Genomic DNA, 808 nt, shown 5'->3' on the forward strand with positions numbered 1-808 from the left:
CTCTGGCTCATATCACGGGGCATGACACGTGAATAGTGACCACTGGTGAGTTGTTCTCTGGGGGAAATCATGATGTAACAGGTTGATTAAGGCAACTACCCAGGTTTAAACAGGAAGAAGCCGTTGAGGAAGTATGTTGGTTACTAGCTGATACACGGAACTAAGACTTGGGAATGGTGAGATGTTCCCAGCTGGGGAAGTTATGATGGAATGGGTTGGTTTTAGGCAAGTATCCTAGTTACGACCTGAGTTCGATTCCCGGGCATGCTTTTTCTGCTTGGGAGGTGATAGCTGTGACTACAAGTATCTACACAGTTACGTTCATCACTCTGATTTTGAGGGGGGGTAATTGTCATTCATGTGCAAGCAAACAAGGGCAACTGCAGTTTTTGGATTTTGTGTCAAATTACCTCTTGCTGCATATATTCTGTATGGAGTCTCCTATACAGGGTTTGGGTGTATTTAACTTCTGATGGGCATGTTTGTCTGTCTACAGGGCCCACCCAGCAACCTGCAGCTGCTGTGGACAACACCACATGCTTTCCCCACCACACATCAGCACGCAGAGTCAGTGGAGGGTTAAAGCAGTAGTAAGGTGTGTGGCATAAAACTGCATTCTAAGTTCCACATCACAGTCATTGCAGTTCTTGATGGTCTGACAAAGGTGCTATTGTATGCCCCTGCCTGATCTTTGCTGCATACAGGCTCACAAGCTGCTTGTGGAGGACTGCTGCTGCAGCAATGTCTTGTAGTGTTAACTAACAGCGATAGAGGACTAATACTAGGCATGACTACCAGAAGGTGTTAG

Source organism: Volvox carteri, assembly GCF_000143455.1.
Source record: "Volvox carteri f. nagariensis unplaced genomic scaffold VOLCAscaffold_428, whole genome shotgun sequence".
NCBI classification, from domain to species: Eukaryota; Viridiplantae; Chlorophyta; class Chlorophyceae; order Chlamydomonadales; family Volvocaceae; genus Volvox; species Volvox carteri.